Source organism: Lepidochelys kempii, chromosome 5, assembly GCF_965140285.1.
Source record: "Lepidochelys kempii isolate rLepKem1 chromosome 5, rLepKem1.hap1, whole genome shotgun sequence".
Taxonomy (NCBI): Eukaryota; Metazoa; Chordata; order Testudines; family Cheloniidae; genus Lepidochelys; species Lepidochelys kempii.
The window spans coordinates 74,327,528-74,353,336 of record NC_136384.1 but is presented as its reverse complement, the minus strand read 5'-3'; positions in this window follow the sequence as shown (position 1 = coordinate 74,353,336).

Here is a 25,809-nt window from a genome sequence, read left to right as displayed (position 1 = left end):
TTCCCACTCTTTGGCACACCTCACAAGACTGGACATAGGTAGAAACATCCTTGCCCATTCCCTCCCAGTGGAATGACCCCCCCAAACGGTCTTTGGTCCTGTTCACCCCAGCATGGCCACTAGGGTGATCATGGGCTAAGCTCAAGAGCTTGGCCCGGTATTTAGTTGGAACTACCAACCGTCTCTGAGGATGCCCGTCTTCCTGGTGTCCCCCAGAAAGAGTTTCCTTGTATAAAAGTCCTCTTTCTACAACAAACCTGGATCGATTAGAAGAGCTGAGAGGCGGTGGGTTGCTCCGTGCCGCCGTCCAAGCTCTCTGGAGGCTTTCATCTGCTTCCTGTTCGGTCTGGAACTGTTCCCTTGATGCTGGAGACATCAGTTCCTCATGGGATTGTGGACCTAGGCTTGGTCCCTCTGGAAGCGATATAGGGGATGGAGCTGTTTCTGTTGACTGTGAACCGCTCTCCGCTGGTGCACTATGTTGGGATTCAGGCTCCGGCTGAGCCTCTTGTGTAGGGTTATCGGCTGCTGCCAGTTCAGGTTCGGTGGGGCCCTCTGGTGTTGAGGTTGCAAGTACTGGATTCAGTGCTGACACGGGGTCTGGTGTTGGTTGTTCGGCTGGTTCCGGTTCTGGGACTGGTTCCGTCTGGGTCTCTGGGACTGGATCCACTACTGCTGTTGCAGACATTGGCCTGGGGTCCAGGTCCATCACCTCTGACTGGGTCCTGATAGAAGTTTCCGGAACAGAGCTAGGCCTCACGGCTTGTTTAGCCTGGTTGCGGGTGACCATTCCCACCCTCTTGGCCTGCTTCACATGATTGGCCAAGTCTTCCCCCAACAGCATGGGGATGGGATAATCATCATAGACTGCAAAAGTCCACATTCCTGACCAGCCCTTGTACTGGACAGGCAACTTGGCTGTAGGCAAATTGAAAGAGTTGGACTTGAAGGGTTGAATCGTCACTTGGATCTCTGGGTTGATTAAATTGGGGTCCACTAAGGAAGCATGGATAGCTGACACTTGTGCTCCGGTGTCCCTCCACGCGGTGACCTTCTTCCCACCCACACTCACAGTTTCCCTCCGCTCCAAGGGTATCTGGGAGGTATCTGGGCCTGTGGACCTCTGGTGTGATTCCGGTGCAATGAACTGTAATCTGTTGGGGTTCTTGGGGCAGTTGGCCTTTACATGCCCCAGCTCGTTACACTTAAAACATCGTCCAGCTGACGGGTCACTGGGGCGAGGAGGGTTGCTGGAGAACGGGGTGGTGGGACGATAAGGGGTCTGGAGGGTTCTTTGGGAGGTAGGTGGGGCTTTGGGCGGCCCCCGGTAATAGGGTGTGGTCTGGGGTGGTCCCTTCTGGTCTCCGCTCCAACTGCGACCAGTTTTCTTCTTCTCTGCCACCTCCACCCATCTGGCTCCAATCTCCCCTGCCTCAGTTACAGTTTTGGGTTTCCCATCTAGGATGTATCTTTCTATTTCCTCAGGAACACCCTCTAAGAATTGTTCCATTTGCATTAGGAAGGGCAAATTTACTGGAGATTCAACACTTGCTCCTGATATCCAGGCATCCCAATGTTTTACAATGTGGTAGGCATGTCGGGTAAATGACATGTCTGGTTTCCACCTTAGGGCTCTGAACCTCCGACGAGACTGCTCGGGTGTTATCCCCATTCTGACTCTCGCCTTGGATTTAAACAGTTCATACTTGTTCATGTGTTCTTTAGGCATTTCAGCTGCCACCTCAGCTAAGGGTCCACTGAGCTGCGGCCTCAGCTCTACCATGTATTGGTCAGTAGAGATGTTGTACCCAAGGCAGGCCCTTTCGAAGTTTTCTAAGAAGGCCTCAGTATCATCACCTGCCTTGTAGGTGGGGAACTTTCTGGGATGGGAAGTGGTACCTGGAGAAGGATTGCTAGGGTTTGTTGGTATATTCTGCTGGGCCTTTATCCTCTCCATCTCCTCCACATGCTTCCTCTCTTTTTCCTTCTCCTCCTCCACATGCTTCCTCTCTTTTTCCCTCTCCTCCTCCACATGCTTCCTTGCCTCCATTTCCCTCTTGTGGGCAGCCTCTTGGTGTTGTTCTGCCTCCCTTTCTTGTTCCTTCTTCAGCTGCATGAGTTCTATCTGTCTTTCATGTTCCCTTTGTTTTTCCTCAGCCTGAAATTTGGCTAATTCCAGCTGTAGTCGAGCTGAGGATTTGGCCATTCTAACCTCTCTGTTTTTAACTAACTTTACACCCGAGGTTTAGAAATAAACAAACAAAACTTGGCTGTAAAATTTTGCTGTGCTGGAATAGAATACCTATTCTCTGATAGTGATTGTCAGCCTACAGAAAAAGACAATTCCCTTGTCTCTGCTCTGGGCCCAAATTAAAGCAAAAAACCTCCAACTACTTGGAAACCTGCTTACCCAGCCCAAAGAAGAAAAAAATTTCTTTTCAAACCTGTGCTCCTTGTAAAACAAAAAAAAAAAAAAAAAAATCAAAATCCTAAAAAAAAACCCTGCCACTTTTGTCTCCAGGCAAATGGGTAGAGCACACACCCCCTATTTACTTTTAGGAAGAAAAGAGAAAAAAAAAAAAAAAACCTCTGGGTTGGAAGACTGTGAATTTCCCTGCAGGAGTTAAGTACCCTGCCTCCAGGCAAAGAAAATCTGCAATTCACAAGATAATCCCCTTTTGTCTCTGCTTGGCCACAAAGCAGAGAGAAACCAAGCTGCTTTCAGTTTCAAAGCTGCCTTCTGGACTTCCTAAAAATTCCTTTTTAAAATCTGTATTTCTAGTTCAAAAAATCTCAACTGGATCTCAAAATGATTTCAGGTTAATCCCACCACTGTGCCACCATGTCAAGGTTCCTCCCCCACTCTGAACTCTAGGGTACAGATGTGGGGACCTGCATGAAAAACCTCCTAAGCTTATCTTTACCAGCTTAGGTCAAAACTTCCCCAAGGTACAAAATATTACCCCCGTTATCCTTGGAATGGCCGCTACCACCACCAAACTAATACTGGTTACTGGGGAAGAGCTGTTTGGACGCGTCCTTCCCCCCAAAACTTCCCAAAACCTTGCACCCTACTTCCTGGACAAGGTTTGGTAAAAAGCCTCACCAATTCGCCTAGGTGACTACAGACCCAGACCCTTGGATCTTAAGAACAATGAACAATCCTCCCAACACTTGCACTCCCCCTTTCCTGGGAAATGTTGGATAAAAAGCCTCACCAATTTGCATAGGTGACCACAGACCCAAACCCTTGGATCTGAGAACAATGAAAAAGCATTCAGTGTTTTACAAGAAGACTTTTAATAAAAAATAGAAGTAAATAGAAATAAAGAAATCCCCCCTGTAAAATCAGGATGGTAGATATCTTACAGGGTAATTAGATTCAAAAACATAGAGAACCCCTCTAGGCAAAACCTTAAGTTACAAAAAAGATACACAGACAGAAATAGTTATTCTATTCAGCACAATTCTTTTCTCAGCCATTTAAAGAAATCATAATCTAACACATACCTAGCTAGATTACTTACTAAAAGTTCTAAGGCTCCATTCCTGTTCTGTCCCTGGCCAAGACGACTACAGACAGACACACAAACCCTTTGTTTCTCTCCCTCCTCCCAGCTTTTGAAAGTATCTTGTCTCCTCATTGGTCATTTTGGTCAGGTGCCAGCGAGGTTACCTTTAGCTTCTTAACCCTTTACAGGTGAGAGGAGCTTTCCCCTGGCCAGGAGGGATTTCAAAGGGGTTTACCCTTCCCTTTATATTTATGACAGGTAGTAAGTAGCCTTCTCGTTTTATTATTCAGTGTCAGCCTTATCGCTACCAGAAATTGGGGCAGATCTCAGAAATCTTGGCCAGGTGGGAATCGGGGTTGGTAGCAATAGGGATATCCAAATAGAGGAACTGGCCCAAAGAAGTTGCACATATTTGTATTTTACAAATTGCCTGCATCCTTTGGGGTAGAAAACATACTGGATGTGTAACATAAAGCAGTCAGTAGCTTTAATTTGCCTGACTGGCACTCAGACAGGAAATCACTGCAGACCTCACTGACCTTGGCAATATTACAGGGATTTCTTTTTTAAACAGGAATGAACCGTTCCTGAACAATTTCTCCAATATATTCAATCTAAACAGGCCTTTCTTTCATATTAGCCGAGCAGGTCTTCTCTGCCCACTCGTTTTGCTTCAAGAGAAACTTCCCTTGCAATCTCTACATTGTGGTCATAGCAGAGAAAGTTTCTCAGTTCATTAATATTTGTTTGGGTTCATCTTAGAATAGCTTGGGGGGCAGAGATGAAGTATAGGAGCTTGATCTTGCCTTTGTTAACACTCCAGGATCACAAAGGCACCTGTGCAGAGGTTTGCTATTGATTTACCTTCATCCTCTCATACAAAAATCCATATTATAATTTTGTCATGCAGATGAAAAGGAGACTGTGCTCTTTGAGAAATCAAAGGTGGCAGGCTCTACCCAACTGAACTACACTGAGAAATTTCTAGCCCTCCACCTCTCCCATAAGTGCAAATTATTCCAATACATTATGCACTGTCGGGGCTGCTTCTTGATGACAGAACAACAAACAACATGATTCCAGATGGCTAGATGGTGTGATGGGCTAGCCCTCTGCGTGCCTGTGTCCACAGAGAGGCAAGACTGTTTTTTAAGCAATTATCTGCATTATAAGGCCTTGAGGAGGGGCCACTCCCCTAGGCGCCATTCCTGAGGCAAGCGTAATGAGTCCAGTTCTGCTTTAAAACTTTTATGTTGTTGTAACTACAATCAGAAATAGACCCAATGACTCTAGTAATGTTGCAGCAGCACAGACCACAGTGATTCCTGTCACACACTTCTACAAATGCACTCCCCACATCTCAGCCCACCTGTGAAAATTTGCACACGTTCCATTTACTGCCATTTACAGTTGGTATTACCACTATTCCAGATTTACGAGCACAAAGCAGTGGGTTAATCTTTCCTTTAGTTAAATGGATACCAGTAAATAAAATAAAAATAAATATGACTAAGTACTTAGGATGATAATTTTTGTTACTAGCTGTATTTGTTGCTAAGTAAGCTGATTTTAGTGCTCCAGAAAGAGCACTAGAACTGAATTCTCTCTGCTCAGAACAAGTACCACTGAGTTTGGCAGAACAATTTCCTCATCTTGTTTTTCCAGTATTTCCAAAATCATGCTCTCTAGGGACCACATGCAGAGGAAAAGAATCCAGCAATTCCCCCCTCAGCGCTCCTTCAGTCTTTGGCCTCTCCTGAAATTGCCAAACATGATGATATTGTTTGGGATGTGGTCACCTGGGTCAACTTGGGTGTGAGCTAAGTCCACCAACTCATTTCATTTAAATGGTAATGATGGCTGGTCGCTACTGACCTAAGCTGAAATGAAACCAACGGCACATCGCTTGATACCATCCATTCACATTATCAGCCATAAAGATACCGTCAGTCTCTGCAGTTGCGAAATGTTTGGAACACATCGGAAAGCTGCCTTTTGTAATGATATTGTTCACCGATTTCTAAGACCCCTCAATCTATCCCCCAAAATCTGTTATGGAAACATCCTGACAACATCTCAGACTAAACATGAACCTGCATTTATCTATCCGACATCATCACAACATGAAACTAACTATGCTGCCAACAGGTCATGAATTTGTACGGTGTCAGTGTGATTCTACTAAGCCTCTGAATGTACAACTTTGTAGTTAAGAAGACACTTCACATAAAAGGAAACATTTACTATGGAAGGGAATTCTGAAATCAGCGAATGCAGGTTAAATTAGCGAGAGTCACAGAAAACGTATTGGGCCAAACGTATCCCTGTTATAACTCAGAATTACACCAGGAATGCCTACGGCCCCCTAGATAGAAATGGACCAAGAGCCAGGGTAGCTGAGAAAGGAGACAGAGACAAAACTAGGAAAATACACACACAAATGTGGACTAATCGAGAAAGAAGTTGAGCTATAGTCCAGACGTGCTTTTCAGAGTACCAAGAGCACTCCAGTGTAGTTCTAGTCCTCTCACAATGAAAAGTACTATCTAAAGAGAAAAAATAAATAACTATATAAAGGTTGTATTTCGTGCCAAAACCTTATCAGCAATGAGGTCTAATGTTCCAATGCGTACTTGTAAGTTTAAGATCAGCTTAACCTGATATGCAGATCACTTCACTGTAGAGTTATCTCACTAAATATTATCAGTGATTTGGGGGATTTATATTATTGCCTAAACCTATGTAAACACCATCTAGATCAAGGAATAATAATCTTAACCCTTTTTCTACCCGAAAGATTGTGTTGTATTTTTATATTGGATCAGAAAAATGCAAAGTTCCAGGGCGAAAAAGGCATTCAGTTTTCTTTTAATTCATAGACAATGATTTACTTATTACACATTTCTAAAGGGCTTAGTCCTGACAGGTCCAATGGGAGTGGCTAGTGCTTAGTACTTCTCAAGACTCAGACATTTTGTGTATTATATACACATAAGTAGTGACTATTTTGCAGTAAATAATTATGTTAACTAACATTATTACTATTCTTATTCAACTTTGAGGCAAGTCAGGGTAAATCATACTTGAAGATAAAACCAAATTCCTTCCTGGTATGATTCCATTGCAAAGAGGCAATCATGGAAGCCAAGGGATGAAAGCAGACTTTTTTTAATCTATTCTTGTGATGTCAAACCAAAATGAGGATACAGGACTCCTGTATTTTCATTCCTGGGCTCCTGCACACTTCCAACTGTAATAAATTTGTGACACATCAGAATGCAGGTAAGAAACTGCACTCGATTTCCTGGCCCCAGTCACGTGACCTGGGTCAGGGTTACAAAGAACAATACCCATGTCACATGACAGGGAATTCCACATATTCCAGTGGCTACTCACTTTTTAATGTGGCCACACCTCTGCAGCATTCAGTGGGATGAACTTGAGCTATAATATTTTCAGACTCTCAGTTTTCCTAAATGTAAAAGGACATGAAGGCTTAAAAAACAACAAAATTCCAAAATTTGTCTGCAAGGTTCCAGAAGAAGAAAAACTTCTACAGCTGTTATTTAAACATGTAATTAGTGCTTTTAACTAAATGGGAGACAATCAGTAACAGAGCCATGAAGTTGTAACAATTTGAATGAGATAGATTTTTGAATTTTTTTTAAAAGTCTCTTGGAAGCAGTAGAATATATACTGAGACCCTTCATCACTGAGATCCAGGCTATAATATAATGAAGCACACAGGAAAGGAGAAGACGTGGGATGGTGCATGGTGTTTCATAAAAAAAAAAAGTAGAGAAGGAGATCAGAGGGACATCTGTCCTCTGGGAAAACGGTAGCAGATCTACAAGCTCCTGGACCCTCTCTGCCTACAAGGTATCAACATAAAACTAAATTATATTTACAAAAATTAAGGAAATACTACCTAAAAACTTCAGACCAGATCCTTTGCACTGCTCTCTCTTTTATGTCATATGGCATAAATGGGTCGACAGTTGACCTCAATACATAGAACCTCCTTGCAGAGGGAAATCTCTGGGTGGTGTGAAGATGGCGTAGCCAGCTGTACACCACCAATTCCCCAGCACAGGCAGAATTATGGGGGAGCCTGTAAAGGGCACAGCAGAAGCATGCCATGTTCCAGTATATTGGGCCAGCAGGCTGCTCTAATTCATGCAAGGATCAGACTGGATCCTGGTTGCCCCCTCATCTCTTTGACTTTGTTTTTCTTCTTCAATATCATCCTCTCTCTCTCTCTCTCTCTCTCTCGTGTACACACCCTCCAATCCAACTGCACACAACCTCCAATCCAACTATTCCACCAACATGCTGGCAAGGAAGAAGGAACGATATACTGTTATTGTATATGTTTTGAAATACTTGGGAAATGCTAAGATAATATGGTGATGGAGTTCATATAAGATATAACTAGATGGAGAGACAGAAAGAGAGATTACTTTGAAATAGGTTTTTCTATGAAGTAAGCTCAAGGGTGTCCACAACTACAGAAATATTGAAACTTCTACAAGTATTGTTTTTCTTTCATAAATATGTGTATTAATTTTGATATATAAATACACAAGGCTCTCAAACATGCCCAGACAAGACATAAATATTTAAATACAGATAGATCTCATGAACACAGATGTAGATACCCAAGGACAGTCTATTCTCCCTGACATGGGTGTAAATCAGGAGTAACTCCACTGAAATCAATGGAACTACATTGGTGTAAAACTGACATGAGATCAGAATATGGCCCAGAAGTTTTGTTTAATTTTTTTTAATTTTCATCTATTTTTTTCTAGAAATAATTCTCTATCACCCCAGCATTTCCTAGAAAAAACACTGGCATTTTAAATGGAAAGCTTGAAGAATTTTACCATTAGGTATCAGGCTTTTCCTGTCATTCTCTGGACTTGTGGATGATTTTAGCATTCTCCTGGTATTACCTGCAGAAATACTTTGATAATACACTTTTGTGCTAGAAGACTGACAGTTCCCTGGAAATGCCTTCACCAGAAACATTTAGACACACAAAAAAATAAATATACAACAAAAAAGGAGGAAACATGATGTTCTAATTGATCTGCAGTGAGTGATCTCCCAGCAAAGACTGCAAGTTTTGAAGGTGCCTAAAGTCAAATATGGCACATCATATTGTAGACCTATCTTTGAAAGGAGTTGGGTGCTTTAATAGATCAAAAAAAATGTTATCAAGTAGCCCCAGGAAAAAAATGTAAAATCTCCATTGAGTATTCCACATTATGTATAAAATCTAGTTATAAAATAAAATATGTTTAAAAATACCCACTAGAGGCAACCTAAATAATTCAGATTTGGAAGGATGACAATTGCAGAATTTTAAAGAGATGTAAGAGGATGCTGGAAGGAGAGAGCCCTTTGGATGCTTGACTTTTTTAAAGAGGTATGGTACTGAAACTTGCAATAGGTCAGAAAGGTGCGTTAGTGGATTGGGCGCTGGACTGGGACTCAGGAGACCTGGCTTCAAACCACAGCTCAGCTATGGTCTTCATGTGCGCGCTACAGCAAGTTAATTATCTAACCTGTGACTCAGTTCCCTACTCTCAGGGATGTTTTGGGGATACTAGTGTGTTGGGGCCCATGGAAGTACATAGACAGAGGATCACCACCTCTTTGGCTACCACCCCCAAGAAGGCTGGACTTGCTAATGGAGGCTTTGCAATTTGTTTGCAGGATGGTTCTGGATTTTGAAAAGAAAAATTGCATTTAAGATTAACTTGATACAAATGGTCAGTCTGGAGTGGGAAGGCAAAATAATTGGAGGAAAAAGCAGAAACCTCCAGGGATGGGGCAGAAGCAGCTGCTGCCCAGCAGTAGCAAAGTCAGTTTAATCCCAGTGGTGTCTTTTTAAAATCAAATTGGTCTCCTGGTAGTTGGTAGCTTGATCCCATTTAGTCCACATAAATATCAAACTATTTTGTTTCTAAACAGACAAGTGAAAACTATTATGCAAATCCTTCTTATTCTAATGCACCGGCAAATTATCAAATTACAGTGATAGGAGTCGATGCTAATTAATCAATGTGATAGTTCAATTTAAAACATAAAAATACCAAGCTGACAATAGTTTTTGGTCTCCTAGTCAACCAGACTCAATTATAGCGTATTCCCTTCCCGCAGAAAACCCCTCTGGAGGGAGAGGATGTACTCTACTGCTGGAGCAAGGGCAAGTGGTAGCAGTGACCTCGCTCCAGCTGACTGAAAACCAGCTGTGTGAGCACCACATTTTTCTATTCTTCAAAGCCTGCTCCCAATTAGCATACTGAGCAGAGCAGGTCCCTCTTTGAGACTTCTGCCATGTCTGGGGATTCCTTATTGGGTCTGGGAGAGAAAAGCTGCACCATCATGGTGCCCTTGCTCTCATTTCCTGATGCAATTAAATTAGCTTGATGGACCATAGTAAGGCTAATGCAATGTCACAAACTAGCTCTCACAAAGAACACCATATCCAGCAGTTGCCTCAGAAAGGTATACAATGAGTATTCATATGCATGAATATAGGGACGGCCGTGCTGAATTAACAGAACGTAAGATCATATTCTATATTTCTAACAAGGAACTCCTTTCTGGATTCTAACACCATAGGTCAAAACTGGACAGTCTCTACATAAAAGAATAAATGGACACAAACCAGATGTCAAGAATTATAACATTCATAAACCAGTCAGAGAACACTTCAATATCTCTGGTCACGCGATTACAGACATGAAAGTTGCGATATTACAACAGAAAAACTTCAAAACCAGACTCCAGCGAGAGACTGTTGAATTGGAATTCATTTGCAAATTGGATACAATTAACTTAGGCTTGAACAGAGACTGGGAGTGGCTAAGTCATTATGCAAGGTAACCTATTTCCCCTTGTTTTTCCTCCTCTTGCCCCCCCCCCCCCCAGACGTTCTTGTTAAACCCTGGATTTGTGCTGGAAATGGCCCACCTTGATTATCATACACATTGTAAGGAGAGTGATCACTTTAGATAAGCTATTACCAGCAGGAGAGTGGGGTGGGAGGAGAGTAAACCTTTTGTAGTGGTAAACACCCATTTTTTCATGGTTTGTGTGTATAAAAAGATCTTCTGTACTTTCCGCAGTATGCATCCGATGAAGTGAGCTGTAGCTCACGAAAGCTTATGCTCAAATAAATTTGTTAGTCTCTAAGGTGCCACAAGTACTCCTTTTCTTTTTGCGTCTGTATTCTGAAACCTAACACCATAAGAAATGTCAAGTCCTATCATTTTACACCAGTGCGAAAATCCTAGCACCATAAAACCTGGGCTTTTGAAGCTTTAAGGAAAAGTCTGTTGGCATTTGATCCTTTCCCCTTCTTTTCTGTGCAGCAGCAGAGACAGTAAAGACAACAACAAAAATCCACGGAAAATGCCTGATCATGATCAGTTAAAATACAGTGGAAGCAACACTAGGCTCGGATACAGCAATTTCTGTCGGACACAATTTTGCTTTTGATCTCTGAATGCAATTAACTGCCAGCTATACAGACATCTGTGGAGGAGGAAAAAAAAAATCATAAGCAACTTTGGAAGTGAGACGGTTGGCTCTTCAATTCTTTATTTAAAAATCATACTTGCTTTAACAGAAATATGCTACCTGTTTACACCTGGCTTCAGTTTGGCAACCAGGTGGAGCTGATGCCACTTTTTGTTTAGTTTGGATCACACTGCATGGGGACAGCAGCTCAACAAGGGTTGAAAAAGTTCATAATTTCTATTACATTTAAACCCACTACTTTTCTGCGTTGACCTTAAAGGGAAGCTGCTAGGATAAAATGAATATATTGTAATAACAAAAATGCTTATTTATGACACAAATTACATGACAAATTATTAAAAGAACATAATTGTAAAAAAGTCTAATTTACATGTATGGTCATCGTTCACTTTTGCACTTTACTTGGCTTGGATGATGAAACTACAGAAAACTGGCCAGTTTCCCACAGACTAGGACAATGTTATGATGTTTGGGTTCACAGAACTGCTGAGGAATGTTTATATTTCAATTTAAATGTTTAAAATTTTGTAATGAAAATATTTTTATTCATTTGGGCTACATTCTACCACTCTTAATCCCATTGAGTGGTACCTTATTCTGAGAGCAGTCTCATATTATCAATGGAATAATACAGAATACTAGCTTTTGCAGTAAATCTTTCTCAACAGGAGTATGTCAGGCAGAATCTGGCCCATAAAATTTTATGAAACCTTTTATTGTTAATATTATTTATTAGTAGTATTGTGGTAGCACTTTGGATTCCCAGTCATGGACTGAGACCCCACTGTTTGTTGTGTTAGGCAACATAGATGTTGGACTTATACTTTTTTGACAGAGTTCCTTTTAATTGAAAAGAGGCCATAAAAATATGAAATTCATATCTGCAGAAGAAAAGAGGAAACGTCAACACACACACAACCAAGGCTTCTTAACAGAATTCTGCAAAACAGAATTGTCATCCACCAATCAACTTTACTGACTAATGCTACACAGGGAAAGTGATGATAATATTTGTATCTTTAAAATGTACTCAAGTATTTTGCTAAGTTTATTATGAAAATTTCCAAATAGGAAGAATATTTTTAATTAAAAACTCTATGAACCAAATTTAAATGGTAATTGTTTTGAAAGCACCATGAACAAGAATAACATTATCAGAGATATGTACTAAATTTAACTGGTAACTTAGTCCACAACCACAGTATATAGCCACTAGCCACATAAAATATTTGTCCCTAAGATGAATGAAGTTAGGAATAGTACCTTTCTTTGTGTTAAACACTCATTCAATCCCGGAAGCTACTCAGTAACAGAAAGAGTTACCAAACACAATGTGACACCTCCCTAGTCAAGCACAGTTTCAGTAAAGCTTTCTTTTCTGCAAAGAGTGTAGAGAAGATTTATGTGATGTTGCTTATGCAAATTCATAACTAATGCATCAATATTTTGAGACAAAAACATTAAAAGATGGTGCAGTGTAAAAGAGAGATCACCCTTGCATCATGTTTTCTATGAAATAAGCAATAAAGGTATATTCCTAACATTTGCTTACAATTCTACCTTGAGCCTATAAAAATGAGAACTTGTAGATAAGGAGCTGTACTTGTACTCCACTGAAAATGAAGAGCTGTTGAAGCAATGGCAGTGAAAGGGGGAGATGGTTCATAAGTGTAATAATTAATCTCTAGCATTGTACAAGATCTGGATTGCATACTCAATTAAATACGCAAACGAGGAGAACAAAATCTAAACATAAAATCATGTCCTGACACTTTCCCAAAATCTCATTCCCTATTCCTTAAAAAGAGTTTTGAATTGTGTTTTAGGGTGATTTTTTTCATTAAAAAGCTGACATCTTTGGCAGAAATTTAATGGTCAGGGGGTGGGTCGAAAAGGAAGAGTTTTCGTTCCCCATCAGCCTGCTTCTCTTTTTTCTTCTATGCTTTACTTGGATCAGCGGGTAAAGGAAGGAATCCTAATGATAAGGAACACTCTTTCAGTCCCAGTGTGAAAGAATGTAACAGGGAAATTAATTGGGATTCTGCTTTTAGCTGAAATATATCACTGTATATTCATCAGCATTGGGCATGACAGCACATAGGGAACATCACTTATGTAGATGTGGTTTGTATAATAAAATATCAACCCGTGTCTGCAAAATAAAGTATTTCCTTGAAGGTTCATCTGTCAAACTTCTTTGGCACCCAGAGGTGGGGGGAGAGAATATAACAACACTGCAATAGCACCGCTTCATGTGGAAAGATAATAAAATTATGGCACATTGAATGGTGACAGACAGTTCGGATTCTTTTTAGCACTTCACTGAAGTATACTTCGAGAATCTTAATTATTTCCATTTTTCTTCTCTCTGGTTTTCCATCTATTATTTGAATAAATATCTATATTTTTGAATATTTTACTTATATATATGTTCATTCCTTACTCATCGTACTTCCATCTAGTTACTAAGTGACAAGGCATGCTGTTGCTATGTTTTCTTTCTATTAATTTGATGCTGTCATTCTCTGCACACTGCAGAAAGCCCCAAAGTAACCATTAGAGAAAATATTAGCTTTATTTCAAGCACCAGATTTTCCCCACTTTTTTGTTATCATGTGACCCTTATTACTATAACAAATTTGTGGTCCCCTAGGAACTTTATTGTTGCTATTATGCTGCAAGCCATGGCTTCTCAGAGTTTCATGGTGACAAAGGGAATGGAATACAGAACCACCTGTTCAGAAACTACAGCCCCCTGTCACTTGAGCTAAGGAAGACTCTTTTAGTTATTAGCTGTATAGGGACTATGAACTATAGTATAGCAGTTCTGACTCCATCCGGAAGAGGATGGTAGTACATGTGTACACACAGCTCAAGACCAGTTCATGAGAATATTTTAGAATTCAAGTATTTGGATGATTGAATCATAATCCTTAGTTTATAGTCGCCATCTCAGTTTATACTCACAAGCAGAGCTTAGATGAGACCATTTTGATAATTTAATCTGACCTCCTACATAACACACATCATAGAATTTCACACAGTAATTCCTGATCAAATCCATCTGGGCATTAGTATGCAACATTTACATCAATAATGCACTGTAACTTGCATACAGTATAAGACATTACAAAATATGGCTGCATATTCCTTAAAGTTTATTCTGAAACAATCATTGATTTCATTTAACTGTACAGATACACTCATACCTCTCTCGTATATATTAATCACACTCCATATTAATGACAAGCAACATTTTATTTTAAAGAAAAGAAACATGGTGAGTTATAGAACTGCAATTAGAATAGGGTGACCAGACAGCAAATGTGAAAAACCAAGATTGGGGGTGAGGGGTAATAGGAGCCTTTATAAGAGAAAGACCCAAAAATCGAGACTGTCCCTATAAAATTGGGACATCTGGTAACCCTAAGTTAGAAAAAGGCCAGATTCAGCAAATATGCACATTTGCTTGCACTCCTGCTGCAATTTAAACATTGATGATTTTTTTTAAAAGGTGCTTTAAGGGGTTAGCCCTTGTCAGACAAGATTTTGGTTCAAGCCAAAAGTTAGTTGATAAAAACTTCAGATCTTGCTTTCCTAAGCTCCCTCTCCTGTATTTTTTTAAGCTCTGGTAGCAATTGGTACCAGTACTTTGATAACTACATCTCCTTCTTTGCACCCCTCATCCTCTCCCCCCGTCATGAGCCACTGTGAGAGTTCTTTCGTGATCTAATTGCTCTAGCTTAGCATGGATAGCAATTAATTTTAACAGGAAAAATTGTGAGCCAAAATTCACTGGTACAGACATAGAGAATTTCCAGTGAGGAAACAACAAATTCGCCTTGCTTCCTTTGAAGTTCAATTCCTGGCATGTTTTTAAAATGAATATCCCTCCTGCTGCGTGGATAGTCAGTTTGAAATTTGAAATGAAGTGATGTCAAGCTGCTCTGTGGAAAATAAGTGGTAAATTTGCCTCAGCTTCCCTTCAAGAGGCATTTATTTTTGGTCTGAGTACTGTGCAGTTATTTTAAATAGACCAGTGAACCATCAGTAACAGTAAAGATTTTGTTTTTTCTATAGACATGACAGATAGACAGAAACTAATATTGCATCTTTAACTGTGCAGCCATGACAGATTCCTTTCAATTGTTTCTCAGGCTAAAGTACATTTCCCAGTATGGGGTTATTTACTCTCAGATGCATCCTCTGCTTTACTTACTCATCTCTGGGGGAAGACGCTGTACAGAGAGCACAACGGGCACTGCTCCAAATAAGGGTACTAATTATTGGCCATGGTAAAGCAGTCATTTTACAGAGTTTTTAGTGAAGGAGGAGAAGGGTAATGAGCTATTTCTCAGCTGGGATCTTTTGTTACTTTTTTTGTCCACGTGTTTGTGGCATACAGTTTGCATTTATCTATCAGGCCTTTTACACTTTGCTTATCGTGGCAGTATCTGAGCACCTAAAGAGGATGATTAAAGACAGAAGTAAAGAATGGTAGATGCAGGTGTGATAGAGACAGATCAAAATTATCTTCAAAAAGAAGTCATCAGCCTTTAGATAGATGCATTTGCATGTGACATAGTTAATAAAATCCCCTCCAGTGAATGTTACTCCACATTATAAAATGTGACAGTTCAAAATGCCATCATATTTGTCATCAGCATTAATGTTTATACTGGTTTAAAATATATGTATTTTAGATCAATGAAAGTAACTAATTTCAGTGTTTAGCTTCTATTTGTAGTTTAAAATAATTCTCTTTGGGTAACAGAAAATAAGTGATTTATAGTGCATCACGGATAAATTTCCAAGTATCTGGATAATCTTGGAGTTACCAGTTTTCAGAAAGGTTGACTATTCCCACATCTTTGATAGAGCCACCGGCTAGGACCATTGCCCCAACCAGCAAAGTGTATTCATAGGCAAAACACTCCAACTCCAGCTGGTTCTAGATTGAGGGTAAAGTCTCCATAACCACAGTGCAGTAGCTTAGAAAACCCATTGACGTCACTAGCAACTGGTGTAGTTGTGTGTGGAGCAGGGCTGATTGATCACAGTTTGGCTAGAACCTGAGCTTAGCCTACTATTTGATGTGGCAGGACTAATAACCCTACTATACACCATATGCTGCCACCCTAACCCACACTGAGTAGTACCTTACTTCTTGAGGAGGACCACTGAAATGAATTGAACTGTTCAAGGAGACAGGTACTAAACATGTGAAGGGATGGCAGAATCTGATAAAATGTGCTGTTTGTCTAAAGAGGATATAGTGTTTATAGTAACAAGAAACCAAGATAGCAGCATGTGCTAAGACTTTCATAGTAATAGCTACATTGGCTTCTTACATTACTGGATATATATTGTAGACAGAATGTATTGGAGTAAGGGACAGGGGCTGACTCCTGGATCTTGCCATATCCTTTATGACCCAGGTGTATGCCAGTTACTACTCACAAAGAGCATACAGCCCCTTTGTGTGGTCCCTATGGCACAAAGGGGTCACAAAGCTGCCCTAACTGGACAGATAAGCGTGTCCCTGGTGTGTACAAATTCCTATTTGATATAGAGCAGGTGTAGGACCTACCACCAGCATAGGGATTGTGTTGGGAGTGGGCCATGAAGGGGGAAGTATTGTATGAGAGAGTTGCTGTGCTCCAGTGATCTCTAGCTGACATAAAAGTCACCTGAAGGCCATTAACTGACCGATATCAGTTCAAGTGCAAGGCTGGCATATAACCACATTTTTCCTCTCCTTCCCTGACAGCTTGTACACACACAAGGATTGAGCCCTAGATGCTTTGGATTAACAGGTGGTGAATGTGCTGTATCCGAAAAAACATTAAATAGCAGCCAGATTCCTTAGCAGATGTCTTCTTTTTGTTCTATCATTAACTATTCCATTAGTACTATAGCAAAAATCAAGGACATAACCAGACAGTTGTTAAACCTGGGGGAGGAAGTATGGGTCCTTTCCTCTAAATATTTAGCAGCTACTAGGTGGTGCGAAATTGAAGTGCAGCTCTACTCTGAAAATTGACTGCAGAAATGACACCTTCTCACATAACAACTCTGCTCCCTCTGTGTATTCAGTCACGGTTGCTGACTTTAATGACTAAAATACATTTTTACTGCTTTTACTTGTTAGCCCCGAGGAACCAACACAGCCCAGAGAACTGGATTCTATGCCTTCTTAGACACCAACAGAATTGCTTACTAACTTCCAAAGTTGAAAACAATGAATTTCACATGTGCCACTGAGGGCATAATTTGCATTGCAGAACCTTAAGTAACTGGGTGATAAAACAAGAAAATGAAAAGCCCAGCTTAACATTCAGATCCCAGGTAATCAATGAGACACAAGAAACATGGAACCTTACAATGCCATTTTTCCATACAGAGTACAACACACTGTAATGCTTTTATGAAGTTTAAAGATGGTTTATAATACTGATAACCCCAAAACTGGTACCAGGGTTTTGTGTGGCAGAGCATACTCTGTAATGTCCAAAACCGATTCTCAAATCATCCTCCACAAAGATTCTTGAACATGTGGACCCATGGTTGCTATATATGAAAAAAGTCCACAGTTCAATTGCACCGCTATAGAATCTTTCTATCTGCATGAGTGGTCAGGATATATATCATTTTCAGGACCACAGTTCCCCATATAGTGGCATTGGCTCAGCGAGGATGCAGAGGGAAGAGTGCCTGCCACCTACTGAATCACGAACATCACTTTCCACAGTACCCAAGTTTTCTTTGGAGGTTTTTCATTCAAGTACTGACTCGACCAGTTCATGGTTAGCTTATGACATTTAACAGAACGGCTCTAGGTGGGATGGCTATTGGGGTACTGAGCTCAGAGGGAGAATGAGAGAAGCTTGAATGCTTAACTAATAAGGATTGGGCAAAAGAGAGAAATTCCAGGAAAGTGAGCTATAACACCGTCACTATTGAGTGACTGGTTTGTTTAGTATAGATATTTAGATTCTACAGTATAATCACCAAAGAGCTTAAAGATCATCACTTTCTATTGGGCAAAGAAACACTGATGTGATGACAGAAACAATGAGACACATAGAGCATAGTATAGTTAATTACGAAGGCTGCAACTTTATTTTAAACTATTACACAACTGGAGTAACAACTACAAACTACCTAGCAGGGTTGTTCCTGTGTGGACCTCAACTGTCACTAATGGCCACAGGTATTATAAACTTGAGGATGGGTATGAAGACCGTGTCCTCTTGGAACCTCAGGTTGGCACTGGGCCCCTAACTTGAAGTCAGGTTCCCTACCCACTCCCTTCCTCTACACAGGAGAGATGAGATAAGGGGAGATATAAAATGCCTGAGACATAGACACACCTCCAGTCACCATGCACTGCTGTTGTGCTCAGGACCAAAGCCCAGGCAGCCCACCAAGTTACAGGGACCAGTTTTAACCTACCAATCACACTGGAACCTGGCAAAGTTGTAATATAATTAATGCCAATCAACATGGGTTTATGGAAACTAGATCCCTTCAAACTAATCTGATATATTTTTGGATTAGATTATAAATTTGGTTGATAACTGTGTTGATGTAATATACTTAGACTTCTCCAAGGCAATCAACTTGGTACCGCATGACATTTTGATTAACAAACTAAAAAGATGCAAAATTAACAGGGCACACATTAAATGCATTAAAAGCTGGGTAATGCTGGGACTCTAAATCTAATTGTAAACAGGAAATCATCATCGAATGGGTATGTTTCTAGTAAGGACCTATAGGGATTGATTCTTGGCCCTACACTATTTAACTTGTTTATCAGTGACCTGGAAGAAAACATAAAATCATCACTGATAAAGTTTGCAGATGATACAAAAATTGGGGGAGTGGTAAATAATGAATAGGACAGGAGACTGTTACAGAGCAATCTGGATTGCTTGGTAAAATGAGCACAAAATAACAATATGTGTTTTAATCTGGCCAAATATGAGTTTATACATCTGGGAACAAAGAATGTAGGCCATAATTACAATAAGGGGGAATCCTTATTCCTGTCCTGGGAATCACTGACTCTGGAAAACAATTGAGGATCGTGGTGGATTATCACCTGAACATGAGCTCCTGGTGCAGCACTGTGGCCAAGGCAGCTTATATGGATCTTTGGGTATAGAATAGAAGAATATCAGTAGGAGTAACGAGGTTATATTACTTCTGTATTTGTTACTGGTGTGACCGCTGCTGGAATATTGTGTCCAGTTCTGGCATCCAGAATACGAGAAGGATGTTGATAAATTGGAGAAGGTTCAGAGAAGAGCCATGAAAATGATTAAAGGATTAAAAAACATGCCTTATAGTGACTGAGCTACTTGAGTCAATCTATTTAGCTTAATAAAGAGAAAGTTAAAGGGTGACTTGATAACAGTCAGTACCTACTTGGGGAACAAACATTTAATAATGGGTTTTTCAATGTCGTGGAGAAAGGTATGACATGATCCAATGGCTGGAAGTTTAAACTAGACAAATTCAGGCTGGGAATAAGGTTTAAATTTTTAATAGTGAGAGTAATTACCCATTGGAATAACTTATTAAGGATTCTTATTAATAACTTATTAAGGATTAAGGTGGATTCTCAATCACTAACCATTTTTAAATCAAGATGGGTTGTTTTTCTAAAAGATCTGCTCTAGGAATTATTTTGGGGAAGTTCTATGGTCTGTGTTACACAGGAAGTCAGATTAGATTATCAGAATTGTCCCTAATGACCTTGGAATCTATGACTCTATGAAAGTTTTGATGGTTGTAATTGAACTAGAACTCTAGGATGCCAGATGGAAGATGGAAACAATTTTGCCCTATGGAAAGAATCCTTCCAGACTGCAACACTGGTAATGAACCTAGCCCCTGGCATCACCAAAGATCCAGCAAATTAGATTAAGGATGGGAAGGACTGGCTGAAAGGGCTACTTGCCTCGGCAGTATACAGTAGCAACCTCTCTCGTCCCCTGCTTCTCCAGGCAGTCCCATTACCACTCCCCAATGGCATTTGCGGTGGGAGAGACAGGCTCCAGTGCCTGGCTGCAGCATGTGACATCCTTCCTTCCCCCCGCCCCCAAAAACCCCGTGCCTGTACTGCAACACAAGGAAGGGGAGGAGGAGAGGAAATAGAAAGAAGCAGCCTCCCCCCAGCAAGTTGGGGGGTGGGAGAGGAGCACGTGGAGCACTGCCCTAATTGCTCCTGGTTGAGATTTTATTCCTCCCCACTACTCCCCAGTGGTGTCTCCACTACTCCTGGCTCCAGCTGCTAGTGAGATGAGTATTTTTTCCCTTGGTAGGATTCTTTGTTTCCCAGAGAGCTTAGATACTAGGCTGATGGAGGAGGGGGGTCATGTGTAGAGACAGTGCTCAAGACCCCACATCATGCTACCCTCTTTAAGCTTAAAATCAGCCAGCACCCTTCAAAGCCAGACACTGCTGCTCCTTAAGCAGGTGGAATGAACCACAGTTCAGCAATGTTAAACTACCTCCTTTCTCCAAAGCCTACATGACCCATCAACAGATTCCAGACCCAGCGGAAAAAAGGAGAAAGGGATTGAAAAGTAACCCTATGTTTCACATGTGCTAATGCAAGTAACAAACTGTGCTAAGGCAGAAAAGCAATTATTGTATATGTTTCAGAATAAATGAGAAGCCATTGTGAATTATGAAACTCATGAGGGCTACTGACTTTAAATCAGAGTTGTTCTTCCTTTTCAAGGCACCATTGATTCAATTACAAGCATTTAAATGAAAATTCCACAAGAACTCAGTTATTCACTGGAAAGGAGAGTATCACAAGCATGAAATTTCCCAGATGTTGATAAAAACCATCATTTTCCACAAGGAAAACATGATCCTTAGGACCAGTCCCTGTGTACTCAGCTTTATGCCACTCAGCTGTAAAAAGGAGATTTTAATGGCGATTTGGGCCGGATTCTCAGCCAGTATAAATCAATTTCAGTGGAATGATACTAAGGATCTGCCCCTTTAATTTTAGGGATTTTTTTCAATTGTCAGTTGCCAAAAAAGCAGCAAAAGGATTCTTGATGCATATCCACTTCTGTGACTAACTTTTCCAAAACTGTCCAAATTTTCCAGAGACTACCACTGTTACTTTATTGCTTAAGCAAGTTATACTTCTTTGGACAGGATTCCTATGTTCAATTTATACCTTCTTTTCATGTATCCTTAATAGAATCATAACTAGAGAGCTTTACATCCTGTGCATCTTGCCTTATGGCAAACTGTAAATGAAAGTGGCACAAAGAATAGGCCTCATGTCTCAACTCAGGGGAAAAATATGTGCCTGCCTATGTTAAAAAAAAAATAAAAAGCATTGTTAAGTCTGGAACAGGAAGAAAATATCTTTTAACATCTGATATGTACCGACTTATAAGAGTTGATCTATTCTCTTTGCCTAGTTCCTAAACTGGTAAATTATATAAAGAAAGCATCCAGATCAAAATCCCAAAGGGAAATCTTATCTTGTTTAAGACGTAATGAATTCATTCTTCAGAGACCATGAAGACTAGGAGTCTTTTAAGCTCTGTGATGTCAGCTGAATAATTACCTAACCAAATGTGTGTGTAGGTGAACTCCCTATGATTTAGTTTCTTTCCTGTTATGAAATATAAGGTTGCTAACCTCTTGAGCAAAACATAGTGAAGCCAGGGAACATCAGGTTTGTATAAACATGGTTTTCCACTTGTATCCTTCCTTTAAGTATTATTGATATTTGATAAAACAACTTAGAAATAATGCTGCTCTATAACACAGCTTTCTCTCCCAGTTGTATTTACAGACTAGTGGAGTGTTAAAAAAATAAAATGAAACACTTTGCCAATACATTATGTGCTAAATACACTATTTACGAAAAACCTTATGCTGAAGCAAACTGACATATTCTTTTAAAGTAAAGACATAGGCAGAAATTATTTGGGTCAAATTAAACAAGGGGATTTTTAAGAAGCAAATCAACTACATTTACTTTAATTTTGTAAACAATTTAAATTAGAGTGTTAGTTGAGTTGTAAAGTAATTATGTTCTTAATTTGATTACTCAATGTTTTCAAGAATTTAAAATGTTTTAAATTTAGGAAATAAAATCTGGCAGTGTGCTCCAGTGGGTAGGGTTCTGGATTAATAATTAGTCCATTAACTTGCTCTGCAACCATGGACAAAGCCTATAATTTCACTTCTACCTCACTTCCTTCTGAAAATGTAGGTAAACTGCAAAATGGAGTTCATTGTGCTTACCCACTTTCATAAAGTGCTTTGAGATTTTCTGATAAAGTGATCTGTAAAAGTGATTATTTTATTATTATTAATTATTATTATTATTATATGAACATTGAAATTCCAGTCATTGATTTCAAAAATAGCAGGTGGGACTGTCTCCTTGATTTCAAGAGAGTTAAAATGACCAACCAAGACACTTGGATTTGAACTATCAGAAATGATCTTCCATGGCCAAAGGAGCAATAGACAGAAGCACTACAAAGGTGGTATTCTCAGATCCAATGGAAAAGATGAGACACAAGTAGCTTATGTGGCCAATCAGCATATAGTCTAAGCATATAAGTTTGATCCAATGACAACTGAAATCTATGGAATGACACCCACTGACTCCAGTGGGCATTGGATTGGGACTTGTAAGAGGACGCAATAAGGCCGAGTGAAATTGCAGATATAGTTCCTTCTAGGCTGTCTGTCAAAAAGTTCCAGATTTCACAACCTAGGCTATTCTTTCTCCTTGACTTGAAAGCATTCCTAGTCTAAGACTATAAGGATTCATGACAAACACATCTGTGTGAAAAGGAGTACTTGTGGCACCTTGGAGACTAACCAATTTATTTGAGCATAAGCTTTCGTGAGCTACAGCTCACTTCATCGGATGCATACAGCAGGAGAGTGGGATGGGGGGAGAGAAAACCTTTTGTAGTGGTAAACACCCATTTTTTCATGGTTTGTGTGTATAAAAAGATCTTCTGTACTTTCCACAGTATGCATCCGATGAAGTGAGCTGTAGCTCACGAAAGCTTATGCTCACATAAATTTGTTAGTCTCTAAGGTGCCACAAGTACTCCTTTTATTTTTGCGAATACAGACTAACATGGCTGTTACTCTGACATCTGTATGAAGTTGGGGAAATCAGTGCTGGAGGAGGAGGAGGGTCTGTGAACAAATAGAGAGACTCAACAAAAAGCAACAGGAGCACGTAGGAACATTTGCAGGATCCCACAAACACCCGCCACATTTTTATGTACTGCGTGTATTTTAGATGAGTGGTAAGATAAGCATTTAGATAAGATGTTAGGAAAGTTTCTTAACAGTATATGTAATGTGATAACAGACTGCCTACTATGGCAATTGAGGCTGTATCATTACATGTTCAAAAATGGGCCTGATAGACATCTAGAGGGATCTGGGTGGGTGGTGGAAAATTGTGTGTGATGCAACAGGTGGAACTGAATAATATGAGCTTTTCTTCCTACCCCTTTCATTTGTGAATTGTGATGTCTCTTTAGTTACCTTAAACAAGGAGTGGGCAAACTTTTTGGCCTGAGGGCCACATCAGGATTCCGAAATTGTATGGAGGCCGAGTATGGAAGGTTGTGCCTCCCCAAACAGCCTGGCCCCCGCCCCCTATCCGCACCTCCCCCCACTTCCTGCCCCCTGACTGCCCCCTCAGAATCCCCAACCCAACCAATCCCCTCTGCTCCTTGTCTCCTGACTCCCCCCTCCCAGGACCCCCACCCCTAACTGCCTCCCCCCAAACCCCACCTCCCTGCTCCCTGACTGCCCCGACCCCTATCCACACCCCCGTCCCCTGACAGGCCCCTCCAGGACTCCCATGCCTATCTAACCCCCACTTTTACTGGTCCTCTGACTCCCCTCCCCCCCCCGCCCCAAACCTCTACCTCATCCAACATCTCCCTGTCCCCTGACTGCCCTAGGGGACCCCCCTGCCCCTTATCCAACCCCCCCGCTCCCCACCCCCTTACCATGCCACTCAGAGCAGCAGGACTGGCAACCGCGCCGCCCAGCTGGAATCAGCCACGCCGCCATACTGCCGGGCACGAGCCCACAGCCTCGCCACCCAGAGCACTGGTGGCACGGCGAGCTGAGGCTGCGGGGGAGGGAGGACAGCAGAGGAGGGGCCGGGGGCTAGCCTCCCCGGCCAGGAGGTCAAGGGGCGGGCAGGGTGGTTCTGCAAGCCGGATGTGGCCCGCGGGCCATAGTTTGCCCACCTCTGCCTTAAATTATAGTCTAGATATCTCCCTTCCTTGTGTTCTGCCTTCCCCTTTTCTCCCTCTTTTCACTGCTCCACATTCTCCCAATGCATTTTCTCTCTTTTTTATTCTACTCTACATTCCAGATGGCAGCAAAATAAAACTGCCCAAAACTGTGATCCCTGACGCTGCTGTAAACATTGCTTAATAGTTTACTGTTCTAATTCAGCTTTACTTCATTGCCGCAAATCACCAAAAGGACAAATGTAACAAACTAGAATTGCAAACCATCAAGGCGCTGTCTGCTAGAACTTCATAGGTCAGGATTCTAGTCAACTTCACTGCTGCTCTTCCAAAATAAATATGGGAGGCACTGATACAAAATTATTGTGTCACATTTGTTCATTTTCTTGTCTGGTGCTGCCTGTTGTGTATTAACATGAGGCCTGATATCTATAATTTTAGAAAGCACCAAAGTTTCCTGTCATTCTCACTGCAGAAGAGAGAAAAGAACAGCACACACTTCAGCATTCTTAATATGCTAGATCTGTCGACAGGATCCAAGGAAGACTTTAAACATTTTTTTTTTATAGTAAATCAAGAAGTTTTGTCAAAATTCTGACTAGGCCCCAATTCAGGAAGGTATTTAAGCATTTGCCTAATTTTAAATATATGAGTAATCCCACTCAAGTCAGTTGGGCTATTCACATACGTATATTTAGGCACTTGTTTTAACTACTTTGCTGAAAGTGGCCCTAAAAGCTTATTGATTTTCTAAACCTTCTTCTTAAGACTGCTTACTCTCTACAACAATTATACTAACGTATAATTAACAACTGTCCCCCCAGTACTTACATGATGCAGAAGCACAATTAAAAAGTACAGGAAGAAACAAAGATAGAACAAATGGAGAAAAATAAATGCTACCAGGGCCTAGATTCTGACAGTCTCACATTGAAGGACACCTTATAGCGTGAGTAGCCCTACTGACTTCATTTGTGAAATAAGCAGTGGTGAGCTGGAGTCAGTTCGCACCGGTTCACGCAAATCGGGTGTTAACTTTTGAAGCCGGTTTAGAACTGGTTGTTAAAGGAGTGGGCAAACTCCGGCCTGCGAGCCACATCTGGCCCATGGAACGGTCCTGTCCAGCCCGTCTGAGCTCTCGGCGAGGGAGACTCCCCCGAGAATCCCTTTTTAATTTTTACTCACCCAGCGGTGCTCCGGGTCTTCGGTGGCACTTCAGCGGCAGGTCCTTCACTCGCTCTGGGTCTTCGGCGGCGGGTCCTTCAGTGCTGCCAAAGACCCGGAGCAACTGAAGGACCCGCCGCTGAAGTGCCACCAAAGACCCGGAGCGACTGAAAGAACCAGTTCCTCAGCTTTTGGCAGCTCATCACTGGGAATAAGGTACTATTTTGGTGGAAGTAGGGATATCAGAATTTGGCCCTTAATGAGCAAAGAAAACACAACGAAGAAGG